This window comes from Salvelinus fontinalis, chromosome 37, assembly GCF_029448725.1.
Source record: "Salvelinus fontinalis isolate EN_2023a chromosome 37, ASM2944872v1, whole genome shotgun sequence".
Taxonomy (NCBI): Eukaryota; Metazoa; Chordata; class Actinopteri; order Salmoniformes; family Salmonidae; genus Salvelinus; species Salvelinus fontinalis.
This window is the reverse complement of record NC_074701.1, coordinates 7,513,050-7,527,847: the sequence shown is the minus strand read 5'-3', so window position 1 is coordinate 7,527,847 and position 14,798 is coordinate 7,513,050.

Below are 14,798 nucleotides of genomic sequence, written 5' to 3'. Positions count from 1 at the left end.
CATTACTCATCTCATATGTATATACTGTACTCGATACCATCTACTGCATCTTGCCTATGCCGTTCTGTACCATCACTCATTCATATATCTTTATGTACATATTCTTTATCCCTTTACACTTGTGTGTATAAGGTAGTAGTTGTGGAATTGTTAGGTTAGATTACTCGTTGGTTATTACTGCATTGTCGGAACTAGAAGCACAAGCATTTCGCTACCCTCGCATTATTTTTTTTATTTTTTTTATTTCACCTTTATTTAACCAGGTAGGCTAGTTGAGAACAAGTTCTCATTTGCAACTGCGACCTGGCCAAGATAAAGCATAGCAGTGTGAACAGACAACAACACAGAGTTACACATGGAGTAAACAATAAACAAGTCAATAACATGGTAGGAAAAAAAAGAGAATCTATATACAATGTGTGCAAAAGGCATGAGGTAGGCAATAAATTGAGTAATTACAATTTAGCAGATTAACACTGGAGTGATAAATCATCAGATGATCATGTGCAAGAAGAGATACTGGTGTGCAAAAGAGCAGAAAAGTAAATAAATAAAAGCAGTATGGGGGGTGAGGTAGGTAAATTGGGTGGGTAGTTTACAGATAGACTATGTACAGCTGCAGCGATCGGTTAGCTGCTCGGATAGCAGATTTTTAAAGTTGTTGAGGGGGATAAAAGTCTCCAACTTCAGAGATTTTTGCAATTCGTTCCAGTCGCAGAGAGCAGAGAACTGGAAGGAAAGGCGTCCAAATGAGGTTTTGGCTTTAGGGATGATCAGTGAGATACACCTGCTGGAGCGCGTGCTACGGGTGGGTGTAGCCATCGTGACCAGTGAACTGAGATAAGGCAGCACTTTACCTAGCATAGCCTTGTAGATGACCTGGAGCCAGTGGGTCTGACGACGAACATGTAGCGAGGGCCAGCCGACTAGGGCATACAGGTCGCAGTGGTGGGTCGTATAAGGTGCTTTAGTAACAAAACGGATGGCACTGTGATAAACTGCATCCAGTTTGCTGAGTAGAGTATTGGAAGCTATTTTGTAGATGACATCGCCGAAGTCGAGGATCGGTAGGATAGTCAGTTTTACTAGGGTAAGTTTGGCGGCGTGAGTGAAGGAGGCTTTGTTGCGGAATAGAAAGCCGACTCTAGATTTGATTTTGGATTGGAGATGTTTGATATGAGTCTGGAAGGAGAGTTTGCAGTCTAGCCAGACACCTAGGTACTTATAGATGTCCACATATTCTAGGTCGGAACCGTCCAGGGTGGTGATGCTAGTCGGCGTGCGGGTGCAGGCAGCGAACGGTTGAAAAGCATGCATTTGGTTTTACTAGAGTTTAAGAGCAGTTGGAGGCCACGGAAGGAGTGTTGTATGGCATTGAAGCTCGTTTGGAGGTTAGATAGCACAGTGTCCAAGGAAGGGCCGGAAGTATACAGAATGGTGTCGTCTGCATAGAGGTGGATCAGGGAATCGCACGCAGCAAGAGCAACATCATTGATGTATACAGAGAAAAGAGTCGGCCCGAAAATTGAACCCTGTGGTACCCCCATAGAGACTGCCAGAGGACCGGACAACATGCCCTCCGATTTGACACACTGAACTCTGTCTGCAAAGTAGTTGGTGAACCAGGCAAGGCAGTCATTAGAAAAACCGAGGCTACTGAGTCTGCCGATAAGAATATGGTGATTGACAGAGTCGAAAGCCTTGGCCAGGTCGATGAAGACGGCTGCACAGTAATATCTTTTATCGATGGCGGTTATGACATCGTTTAGTACCTTGAGCGTGGCTGAGGTGCACCCGTGACCGGCTCGGAAACCGGATTGCACAGCGGAGAAGGTACGGTGGGATTCGAGATGGTCAGTGATCTGTTTGTTGACTTGGCTTTCGAAGACCTTAGATAGGCAGGGCAGGATGGATATAGGTCTGTAACAGTTTGGGTCCAGGGTGTCTCCCTCTTTGAAGAGGGGGATGACCGCGGCAGCTTTCCAATCCTTGGGGATCTCAGATGATACGAAGGAGAGGTTGAACAGGCTGGTAATAGGGGGTGCGACAATGGCGGCGGACAGTTTCAGAAATAGGGGGTCCAGATTGTCAAGGCCAGCTGATTTGTATGGGTCCAGGTTTTCCAGCTCTTTCAGAACATCTGCTATCTGGATATGGGTAAAGGAGAAGCTGGGGAGGCTTGGGCGAGTAGCAGCGGGGGGGGGGGGGGGGGGGGCGGGGCTGTTGGCCAAGGTTGGAGTCGCCAGGAGGAAGGCATGGCCAGCCATTGAGAAATGTTTGTTGAAGTTTTCGATTTATCACGGACTTATCAGTGGTGACCGTGTTACCTAGCCTCAGTGAAGTGGGCAGCTGGGAGGAGGTGCTCTTGTTTTCCATGGACTTTACAGTATCCCAGAACTTTTTGGAGTTAGAGCTACAGGATGCAAATTTCTGCTTGAAAAAGCTGGCCTTTGCTTTCCTGACTGACTGCGTGTATTGGTTCCTGACTTCCCTGAACAGTTGCATATCGCGGGGGCTCTTCGATGCTATTGCAGTTCGCCACAGGATGTTTTTGTGCTGGTCGAGGGCAGTCAGGTCTGGAGTGAACCAAGGGCTATATCTGTTCTTGGTTCTGCATTTTTTGAACGGAGCATGCTTGTCTAATATGGTGAGGAAGTAACTTTTAAAGAATGACCAGGCATCCTCAACTGACGGGATGAGGTCAATATCCTTCCAGGGTACCCGGGCCAGGTCGATTAGAAAGGCCTGCTCGCAGAAGTGTTTTAGGGAGCGTTTGACAGTGATGAGGGGTGGTCGTTTGGCCGCGGACCCGTGGCGGATACAGGCAATGAGGCAGTGATCGCTGAGATCTTGATTGAAGACAGCAGAGGTGTATTTGGAGGGCAAGTTGGTCAGGATAATGTCTATTAGGGTGCCCATGTTTACGGATTTAGGGTTGTACCTGGTGGGTTCCTTGATGATTTGAGTGAGATTGAGGGCATCAAGCTTAGATTGTAGGACTGCCGGGGTGTTAAACATATCCCAGTTTAGGTCACCTAACAGAACAAACTCTGAAGCTAGATGGGGAGCGATCAATTCACAGATGGTGTCCAGGGCACAGCTGGGAGCTGAGGGGGGTCGGTAGCAGGCGGCAACAGTGAGAGACTTATTTCTGGAGAGATTAATTTTTAAAATTAGAAGTTCGAACTGTTTGGGCATAGACCTGGAAAGTATGACAGAACTTTGCAGGCTATCTCTGCAGTAGATTGCAACTCCTCCCCCTTTGGCAGTTCTATCTTGACGGAAAGTGTTATAGTTGGGTATGGAAATCTCAGAATTTTTGGTGGCCTTCCTAAGCCAGGATTCGGACACGGCAAGGACATCAGGGTTGGCAGAGTGTGCTAAAGCGGCGAGTAAGGCAAACTTAGGGAGGAGGCTTCTGATGTTGACATGCATGAGGCCAAGGCTTTTTCGATCACAGAAGTCAACAAATGAGGGTGACTGGGGACATGCAGGGCCTGAGTTTATCTCCACATCACCCGAGGAACAGAGGAGTAGTAGGATGAGGGTGCGGCTAAAGGCTATCAAAACTGGTCGCCTAGAGCATTGGGGACAAGGAATAAAAGGAGCAGATTTATGGGCGTGGTAGAATAGATTCTGGGCATAATGTGCAGACCAGGGTATGGTGGGGCACGGGTACAGCGGAGGCAAGCCCAGGCACTGGGTGATGATAAGAGAGGTTGTATCTCTGGACATGCTGGTCTCAATGGGTGAGGTCACCGCATGTGTGGGGGGTGGGACAAAGGAGGTATCAGAGGCACGGAGAGTGGAACTACGGGGTCCATTGCAAACCAAAACAATGATAACTAGCCTGAACAACAGTATGCAAGGCATATTGATATTTGAGAGAGACATACAATAAGGCATAAAGTGATTGCAGGTCTTGATTGGGAGAGCTAGCTAAAACAACAGGTGAGATAACAGCAGCTAGTCAGCTAACACAGCAACAGCAGGTAAAAATGGCGACGACTAGGCAGAGAGGGTCGGATTAACTACACACAGATCCTGAGTTAAAGCACAGAGCCGACAGATAAAACACAAATAAACGGAATGGAGTACCGTGAATTAATGGACAGTCAAGCAGGCATCAGCTATGTAGCCAAGTGATCATAGTGTCCAGGGGGAAGCCGTAGATGACGCAGTGAGGCCTCCACTAAGCTAGCCCGCGGCGTTTAAAGTTAGTAGCCCGGAGGGTGGTCTGCTCAGACGGAGGGGGTCTGCTCAGACGGAGGCCGGTTGAGGGCACAGCGGATGGTGTATTCGTCTGCAGACCAGACGTGGTCGTGTCGACAGAGAATCCAAGCCGGATGGCGATGGCGAAAGAGAGGTTGTGAATTGTAGAATTGTGTTTGCTAACTGGTGCTAGCTTCGTGATTCAGACAGCTAGTCATGGGTAGCAAGCTAGCAGAAGATGGAGGTCTGTTTTTAGCCACGCCGTGCATTTCCGTCGGTAGATTAGTGGGGTTCCGTGTGGTAGAGGGGACCAATCCAATTGTCAAAATTGTTATAGTGGCCTAAGAAGATTGTTCAATAGACCTGTTCAGATAGCAGCCGATATGCTCAAGACAGCTAACGATTAGCGGGCCGCAGTTAGCATATGGGCGTTCAGGTTACGTCGCGATGGAGGGGCCAGTTGAATAACTCCCTCGGGCAGATAACGTCGGTATCCCAGTCGTGAGCGCCCGGTGGGGCTCCGCATCGGCAGTAAAACGGGTCCGGATAGGTGATTGTAGCCCAGGAGTGGCTGATGGAACTCTTCAGCTGGCTAGCTCCGGGATAATTGGTGTTTGCTCCGGAATTGATGTTAGCCGATAGTCACTCGGATAGCAGCTAGTTAGCTGCAAGATCCAGGTGTAAATGTCCAGAGCTTGCGGTAAAAATCCGGGGATATGGAGAGAAAATAGGTCTGGTATGCTCTGGTCTGAGTCGCGTTGTACAAAACTGGCAATAGTTTTCCGAGCTAAAGGATAGCTGATGAGCGCTAGCTGTGGTTACCATCTGCTAACCATGTGTATGTGACAAATAAAAATTGATTTGATTTGAAATGTTCTGACTTTGTGGCTGTGCCAGCTAGTGATCCCTCCGCAGAGCTGCATCCAGGGCATGATTCATGACAATACATGCCAACCTGCTACAGAGTTAGAGAACGAGGTAAAAGAGAAATAGAAACAGCAAAGCTTTACTTCTAAATATTCTTATCCTTGGTATCAGACCAGCGCTATATCAGGCAGAAAACTCCATCAAGACATAACTACAGTAAAGGCAAAGTAAAGGACATCCAGATACTGTGTTGGTGACTTTGCCTTGACTGTGTGGCTCACTTGGTCGAGCTGCACTGCCATCAAACATGGTATCATGAAGGAGAGGAAATGCAGGTTTAAATTTCACCACGTAGAAAGAGAAGAGGTAGAAAGGATGCTGTTGTCTCTGTCTGATGACACGTCACCTGGAACAGATCATCTGGACACCAAATAGAGTTACAGCTAACCAAACATCTAACCAAACATCTAGCCCAATCGCTCATATTTGTAATAAGTGCTTGATGTATGGGGTGTGCCCAGAAGTCTGGAAAGAGTCAAAGGTTATTCCACTACTTAAGGATACAACATCTGCATTCACTGGCTCTCATAGTCATCCTATAAGCTTGCTGCCTGTTAAAGTAAATTATTGGAAAAAATTGTATCTGTACAAATCGTGGATTATTTCTCATGTAATGGTCTGATAACAGGTTTCCAGCACGCATACAAAGAAGGACATTCTACGAGTACGGCCTCAGCACAAATGACAGATGATTGGTTAAAGAGTATGGGTGACAGGAAGTTAGTTGCTGCAGTGTTGCTAGATTTCAGTGCTGCTTCTGATGTCATTGATCATGAACTGTTACTAGGTCAACTCAAATTGATATGAACAAATTGAGTTGATATGAACACATTGTTGTTGAACATATTTTAAACTAACTGTATTGTATTTGGTTCAAGATACAGTATATGCTTGCTGATGATCTCCAATTGAATTTGTCGATGAATAGAACGCATGTAGAGGAAGTGGAAAAAACAGCACTACTAGGTGTCATGTTGGACGCAGCTTTATCCTGGTCAGAACACATAGATCATATTGTTATTAAGATGGGTAAGAGTACTGTCCAGTTATATGGTCAATCCCTGGTCCTATCACACTTAGAGTACTGTCCAGTTATATGGTCAATCCCTGGTCCTATCACACTTAGAGTACTGTCCAGTTATATGGTCAATCCCTGGTCCTATCACACTTAGAGTACTGTCCAGTTATATGGTCAATCCCTGGTCCTATCACACTTAGAGTACTGTCCAGTTATATGGTCAATCCCTGGTCCTATCACACTTAGAGTACTGTCCAGTTATATGGTCAATCCCTGGTCCTATAACACTTAGAGTACTGTCCAGTTATATGGTCAATCCCTGGTCCTATCACACGTAGAGTACTGTCCTGTTACAGGGCTTTATGCAGAAAGATTAACATGTTCTCATTAGACTACAGTAGGTCCCAGGGCTTTATGGACAGAGAAGAACATGTTCTCATTAGACTACAGTAGGTCCCAGGGCTTTATGCAGAGAGATTAACATGTTCTCATTAGACTACAGTAGGTCCCAGGGCTTTATGGACAGAGAAGAAGAACATGTTCTCATTAAACTACAGTAGGTCCCAGGGCTTTATGCAGAGAGATTAACATGTTCTCATTAGACTACAGTAGGTCCCAGGGCTTTATGCAGAAAGATGAACATGTTCTCATTAGACTACAGTAGGTCCCAGGGCTTTATGCAGAGAGATTAACATGTTCTCATTAGACTACAGTAGGTCCCAGGGCTTTATGCAGAGAGATTAACATGTTCTCATTAGACTACAGTAGGTCCCAGGGCTTTATGGACAGAGAAGAACATGTTCTCATTAGACTACAGTAGGTCCCAGGGCTTTATGCAGAGAGATTAACATGTTCTCATTAGACTACAGTAGGTCCCAGGGCTTTATGGACAGAGAAGAAGAACATGTTCTCATTAAACTACAGTAGGTCCCAGGGCTTTATGCAGAGAGATTAACATGTTCTCATTAGACTACAGTAGGTCCCAGGGCTTTATGGACAGAGAAGAACATGTTCTCATTAGACTACAGTAGGTCCCAGGGCTTTATGCAGAGAGATTAACATGTTCTCATTAGACTACAGTAGGTCCCAGGGCTTTATGGACAGAGAAGAACATGTTCTCATTAGACTACAGTAGGTCCCAGGGCTTTATGCAGAGAGATTAACATGTTCTCATTAGACTACAGTAGGTCCCAGGGCTTTATGGACAGAGAAGAAGAACATGTTCTCATTAGACTACAGTAGGTCCCAGGGCTTTATGGACAGAGAAGAACATGGTCTCATTAGACTACAGTAGGTCCCAGGGCTTTATGCAGAGAAGAACATGTTCTCATTAGACTACAGTAGGTCCCAGGGCTTTATGGACAGAGAAGAACATGGTCTCATTAGACTACAGTAGGTCCCAGGGCTTTATGCAGAGAAGAACATGTTCTCATTAGACTACAGTAGGTCCCAGAGCTTTATGGACAGAGAAGAACATGGTCTCATTAGACTACAGTAGGTCCCAGGGCTTTATGGACAGAGAAGAACATGGTCTCATTAGACTACAGTAGGTCCCAGGGCTTTATGCAGAGAGATTAACATGTTCTCATTAGACTACAGTAGGTCCCAGGGCTTTATGGACAGAGAAGAAGAACATGTTCTCATTAAACTACAGTAGGTCCCAGGGCTTTATGCAGAGAGATTAACATGTTCTCATTAGACTACAGTAGGTCCCAGGGCTTTATGCAGAGAAGAACATGTTCTCATTAGACTACAGTAGGTCCCAGGGCTTTATGCAGAGAGATTAACATGTTCTCATTAGACTACAGTAGGTCCCAGGGCTTTATGCAGAGAGATTAACATGTTCTCATTAGACTACAGTAGGTCCCAGGGCTTTATGCAGAGAGATTAACATGTTCTCATTAGACTACAGTAGGTCCCAGGGCTTTATGGACAGAGAAGAACATGTTCTCATTAGACTACAGTAGGTCCCAGGGCTTTATGCAGAGAGATTAACATGTTCTCATTAGACTACAGTAGGTCCCAGGGCTTTATGGACAGAGAAGAACATGGTCTCATTAGACTACAGTAGGTCCCAGGGCTTTATGGACAGAGAAGAAGAACATGTTCTCATTAAACTACAGTAGGTCCCAGGGCTTTATGGACAGAGAAGAACATGTTCTCATTAGACTACAGTAGGTCCCAGGGCTTTATGGACAGAGAAGAACATGTTCTCATTAGACTACAGTAGGTCCCAGGGCTTTATGGACAGAGAAGAACATGTTCTCATTAGACTACAGTAGGTCCCAGGGCTTTATGCAGAGAAGAACATGTTCTCATTAGACTACAGTAGGTCCCAGGGCTTTATGGACAGAGAAGAACATGTTCTCATTAGACTACAGTAGGTCCCAGGGCTTTATGCAGAGAAGAACATGTTCTCATTAGACTACAGTAGGTCCCAGGGCTTTATGGACAGAGAAGAACATGTTCTCATTAGACTACAGTAGGTCCCAGGGCTTTATGGACAGAGAAGAAGAACATGTTCTCATTAGACTACAGTAGGTCCCAGGGCTTTATGCAGAGAAGAACATGTTCTCATTAGACTACAGTAGGTCCCAGGGCTTTATGGACAGAGAAGAACATGTTCTCATTAGACTACAGTAGGTCCCAGGGCTTTATGCAGAGAAGAACATGTTCTCATTAGACTACAGTAGGTCCCAGGGCTTTATGGACAGAGATGAACATGTTCTCATTAGACTACAGTAGGTCCCAGGGCTTTATGGACAGAGAAGAAGAACATGTTCTCATTAGACTACAGTAGGTCCCAGGGCTTTATGGACAGAGAAGAAGAACATGTTCTCATTAAACTACAGTAGGTCCCAGGGCTTTATGCAGAGAAGAACATGGTCTCATTAGACTACAGTAGGTCCCAGGGCTTTATGGACAGAGATGAACATGTTCTCATTAGACTACAGTAGGTCCCAGGGCTGTATGTCTGTAACTGTTATGTGTTGTGACATCATGTGTTATGCTATTTATTGTTTAGGCCTATACGTCGAAGAGGTAAATAAAACATCTCAATCACACAGAACTGCTGACATAATAGGCCTTTAACTTTCTGTCTCCCAAGCTGACATGGGTTTCCTGTTCTATTTCACATCAGGGTTTCTGCTCTACAGTTCTCCTGTATGTCACATTAGCAGACCAGACACAGAGTCACAGACACGGACTGTAAAAGAGAGTGAGATACAGTAACGATCACAGACACAGCTGGTCACAGACCGACACAGCAACCGTCAGTGGTAATAGGAAGTGGCTGTGGAGATCTCATAAGACTGGCTGGGGCCAGAGGTAACAACATTCACAGAAAGCTCATTGCTTGTTCATGGCAGGAAATTTCCCACTGGGCACGGACGTCAATTCAACGTCTATTCTACGTTGGTTCAACGTCATTTCATTGAAGTGAAGTGGATACAACGTTGATTCAACGAGTGTGTGCCCAGTGGCTCTTTGCAACCTGAACTGCATGTAACATAGAGGTGGTTTTTGAAAGTGGGGAGTTGCCATGGCAACGTGATGCTGTGCAGACCAGAGTACTCTCATCCAACAGCTACCGCTGTGAACCTTCTGATGTTACTTTCTATCTGACAAGAGAGAAATATAATAGACAGCAACCATAACATTACAATATAAGGGTAAAGGAAACTGCAACATTAAGTGTCTTAATAAGGCGTTGGGCCACAACGAGCCAGAACAGCCAGAATGACACTTGTCATAGAGTCTACACGTGTCTGGAACTCTATTGGAGGGATGCAACACCATTCTTCCATGAGAAATTCCATCATTTGGTGTTTTGTTGAAATAGGTGGAAACCGCTGTCTCAGGTGCTGCTCCAGAATCTCCTAGAAGTCTTCATTTGGGTTGAGGTCTGGTGACTGAGACAGACATGGCATACAGAGTTGTCATGCTCATCAAACCATTCAGTGACCACTCGTGCCCTGTGGATGGGGGCAATGCCATCCTATGGGGGCATAGCCGTGGTAGACAAAATAATGGCCTGCCCAGCATTTTTATACATGACCCTAAGCATGATGGGATGTTAATTGCTTAATTAACTCAGGAACCACACCTGTGTGGAAGCACCTGCTTTCAATACACTTTGTATCCCTCATTTACTCCCGTGTTTATTTTGTCAGTTACCTGTACATCCACTGGGGAATAAAGAAACTGTTGATCTCAGTGTCTGTCCCTGTGTCCCAATTATCTGTCATTTCTCCCAAACTGTTGCACTCCTGCCCACACATTTGAAAACATTGGATTGATGTGAACATGTGCTAGAGGCAGTTTTCCCCCACCATACCTCTTATACCAGTCTTATAGAAATAATATAACTGTGCCTTGAATTAGACCCTTTGGAAGTTTTTCTTAGTAAGCCCTTATCAGAACCAGACCCATAGTTCTTATACCACCTTCCCTATCTAATCCACGAAGGGAAGTGACCAAGTGCACATTTCGGGAAAGAGAACAGCGAATGACTTTCTTCTCCCATGAAGGTTACATTTAGCCCCCAATCTAAAGCAGCAGCAGTAGTAAAGCAGCACATCTCTGTACTGTAACACCTGGACCTCACCTGGACCTCAACACCTTGTCAGTAACTGAACATGCACACACACACACGCACACACACACACACACACACACACACACACACACACACACACACACACACACACACAGAGACACACACACACACACAGAGACACACACACACACACGCACACATAGAGACACACACACACGCACACACACACACAGAGACACACAAACGCACGCACGCACGCACACACACACACACACACACACACACACACACACACACACACACACACACACACACACACACACACACACACACACACACACACACACACACACACACACACACACACACACACACACACACACACACACACACACACACACACACACACACACACACACATAACCATGGCACAGTTTCTGAATAATATATGGGACATTTTAAACACATCACATTGCTTTCAGGTAACCATGAGATTTGCATACGGAAGGTAAACGGTATATGGGTTGGATAAGTTGTTTATTTTGTTTAGAAGTGACATCTGAGTCTAATTGGTAGACTATAACTGTAAAACTCATCAATCAAGTCCGTAAGTGCGCGCACACACATCTACAAACGCATCCCCACACACACATCTACAGACGCATCCCCACACACACACATACACACATCTACAGACGCATCTCCCACACACACATACACACACACACATCTACAGACGCATCCCCACACACACACACATACAGACGCATCCCCACACACACATACACACACATCTACAGACGCATCCCCACACACACATACACACACATCTACAGACGCATCCCCACACACACACATACAGACGCATCCCCACACACACATACACACGCTTTTGGAAAGAACCTGGATTTACCCCTTACAGAGACCTACATTATTTATCAACTTAGTAGACACTCCTTTCTGTATCTGGGGCAATTTACAGTTTCATATTTTCATCCTTGAGACATTGAGCATCGGATAGGATCAGGACTTTGCAGAGATGCATAGTTACAACAACGGAATAATGACTTAATATAGATTCCTGATCCAACCAAAACCAGTCACCTTTCTATTTTGGAAGTTAATTGTAAAAGTATGAAACCTGTGAAAATTCCCAGGAAAGAGCAATAACAGAACAGCAATCCATTTCCCAGTAGAACAATTGTCCAAACCTGTAAACCTGGTCTGATTCATTTACATTTAAGTCATTTAGCAGACGCTGTTATCCAGAGCGACTTACAAATTGGTGCATTCACCTTATGACTCATAGAGCGCATTAGCTAACTGGTTCATATCATTTATATATAGCGCATTAGCTAACTGGTTCATATCATTTATATATAGCGCATTAGCTAACTGGTTCATATCACTTGTATAGCTCATTAGCTAACTGGTTCATATCAGTCATATATAGCGCATTAGCTAACTGGTTCATATCACTTGTATAGCTTATTAGCTAACTGGTTCATATCACTTGTATAGCTTATTAGCTAACTGGTTCATATCACTTGTATAGCTCATTAGCTAACTGGTTCATATCAGTCATATATAGCGCATTAGCTAACTGGTTCATATCACTTGTATAGCTTATTAGCTAACTGGTTCATATCACTTGTATAGCTTATTAGCTAACTGGTTCATATCACTTGTATAGCTAATTAGCTAACTGGTTCATATCACTTGTATAGCTTATTAGCTAACTGGTTCATATCACTTGTATAGCTCATTAGCTAACTGGTTCATATCACTTGTATAGCTCATTAGCTAACTGGTTCATATCACTTGTATAGCTTATTAGCTAACTGGTTCATATCACTTGTATAGCTTATTAGCTAACTGGTTCATATCACTTGTATAGCTTATTAGCTAACTGGTTCATATCACTTGTATAGCTCATTAGCTAACTGGTTCATATCACTCATAGAGTGTCAAGAAAAAGTATGTGAACACTTTGGAATTACCTGGATTTCTGCATAAATTTGACAGAAAATTTGATCTGATCTTCATCTAAGTCACAACACAGTGTGCTTAAACTAATAACATACAAATTATTGCATTTTCTTGTCTATATTGAATACATAATTTAAACATTCACAGTGTAGGTTGGAAAAGTATGTGAACACCTAGGCTAATGACTTCTCCAAAGCTAATTGGAGTCAGGAGTCAACTAACCTGGAGTCGAATCAATGAGACGAGATTGGAGATTTTGGTTAGAGCTGCCCTGCCCTATGAAAAACACTCACAAAATTAGAGTTTGCTCTTCACAATAATTATTGCCTGATGTGAAGCATGCCTCGAACAAAAGAGATCTCAGAAGACCTAAGACTAAGAATTGTTGCCTTGCATAAAGCTGGCAAGGGTTACAAAAGTATCTCTAAAAGTCAGTCCACGGTAAGACAAATTGTCTATAAATGGAGAAATTTCAGCACTGTTGCTACTCTCCCTAAAAGTGGCACCCCTGTAAAGGTGATTGCAAGAGCACAGCACAGAATACTCAATGAGGTTAAGAAGAATCCTAGAGTGTCAGCTAAAGACTTACAGAAATCTCTGAAAGATGCTAACATCTCTGTTGCCGAGGCTACAATACATAAACACTAAACAAGAATGGTGTTCATGGGAGGACACCAGGGAAGAAGCCACTGCTGTCCAAAAAAAAACATTGCTGCACGTCTGAAGTTCGCAAAAGTGCACCTGGATGTTCCACAGCGCTACAGGAAATATATTCTGTGGACGGATGAAACTACTGTTGAGTTGTTTGGAAGGAAGGAACACACAACACTATGTGTGGAGACAAAAAGGCACAGCACACCAACATCAAAACCTCCCGACTGTAAAGTATGTTTGAGGGAGCATCATGGTTTGGGGCTGCTTTGCTGTCTCAGGGCCTGGACAGCTTGCTATCATCGACGGAAAAATGAATTCCCAAGTTTATCAAGACATTTTGTAAGAGAATGTAAGGCTATCTGTCCGCCAACAGAAGTTAGGTGAGGCAACAGGACAACAACCCAAAAGACAGAAGTAAATCAACAACAGAATGGCTTGAACAGAACAGAACAGATCTGACCTAAACCCGACTGATGCTGTTGTTGCATGACCTCAAGAGAGCGGTTCACACCAGACATCACAACATTGTGGAACTGAAACAGTTTTGTAAAGAGGAATGGTCCAAAATTCCTCCTGACCGTTGTGTAGGTCTGATCCGCAACTACAGAAAACATTTGGTTGAGGTTATTGCTGCCAAAGGAGGGTCAACTAGTTATGAAGGGTTCACATACTTTTTCAACCCTGCACTGTGAATGTTTACACGGTGTGTTCAATAAAGACATTAAAAATTATAATTGTTTGTGTGTTATTAGTTTATGCAGACTGTGTTTGTCTATAGTTGTGACTTAGATGAAGATCAGATAAAATTTCAAATCTAATCTAATCAAATTTTATTGGTCACATACACATGGTTAGCAGATGTTAATGCGAGTGTAGCGAAATAATTGTGCTTCTCGTTCCGACAGTGCAGTAATATCTAACAAGTAATCTAACAATTCCCCAACAACTACCAAATACACACAAATCTAAAGGGGTGAATGAGAATATGTACATATAAGTATATGGATGAGCGATGGCCGAGTGGAATAGGCAAGGTGCAATAGATGGTATACAATACAGTATATACATGTGATATGAGTAATGTAGGGTATGTAAACATTATTAAAGTGGCATTATTTAAAGTGGCATTGTTTAAAGTGACTAGTGATCCATTTATCGGGTCTCAATGTAGGCAGCAGCCTCTCTGTTAGTGATGGCTGTTTAACAGTCTGATGGCCTTGAGATAGAAGCTGTTTTTCAATCTCTCGGTCCCTGCTTTGATGCACCTGTACTGACCTCGCCTTCTGGATGATAGCAGGGTGAACAGGCAGTGGCTCGGGTGATTTTTGTCCTTGATGATCTTTTTGGGCTTCTGTGACATCAGGTGCTGTAGGTGTCATGGAGGACAGGTAGTTTGTGCAATTTTATGACCAATTTATGCAGAAATCCAGGTAATTC